Consider the following 631-nt stretch of genomic DNA (forward strand, 5'->3'; position numbering starts at 1 on the left):
GCTCACCAGTCATATTTACACTAATAAGATTTAAGCAAATTGGCAATTGATAAGAGACGTCATTTGCAAAATCATGAGGTGTCATAGAATAGCAGATAACTGAAGCCATGAAGCCAGCCTGAAACTGACCCAGATTCATTCCCTTACACTACAACTGAATATCTCATAAAAGCAAGAGCATCAAAGAAGACTACAGACTTTTACTACAATCTGATATCCACCACTGCTATAATAGAATATAATCTGCTATGAACACACTTTTACAAGTTGCATATTATTTCAATAGATAATCATGATCTACTCTGATTATTTCTGCTAAGCCATCACCAAGTTAGTTGTCTAATTACTGAATCAACTATAAATTAACTACATTCATGTACATGTGCACTCACTTTGCATACAAAACCTTACATTAACCTTCACAATGGCATTACTGTCTTCCCATCTGCTAAAAGTGAAAAATTCAATCAATGAATTTCTTTGCTTTCAGTGAAGCTTACATTTTTGGCTTTTATTTTTTCCTTGAATCAATTCTATAGATTTTGATCACCTAAACTACAAACACAAACGTGAGCAAACATACTAACAGACATGGCACATGACCACAGACATATCCATATTATTCTCTACT

General features: G+C 33.6%; 1 protein-coding gene across 1 annotated transcript in view; it reads right to left on the reverse strand.

The window, feature by feature from the left end:
* The window catches only part of LOC119592773 (protein turtle homolog B-like), a 45,158-nt gene that overhangs the window by 30,550 nt on the left and 13,977 nt on the right, over positions 1-631 (reverse strand). The gene's annotated exons all lie outside the window — the stretch shown is intronic.

The sequence above is a fragment of the Penaeus monodon genome, chromosome 30, assembly GCF_015228065.2.
Source record: "Penaeus monodon isolate SGIC_2016 chromosome 30, NSTDA_Pmon_1, whole genome shotgun sequence".
Lineage (NCBI taxonomy): Eukaryota > Metazoa > Arthropoda > Malacostraca > Decapoda > Penaeidae > Penaeus > Penaeus monodon.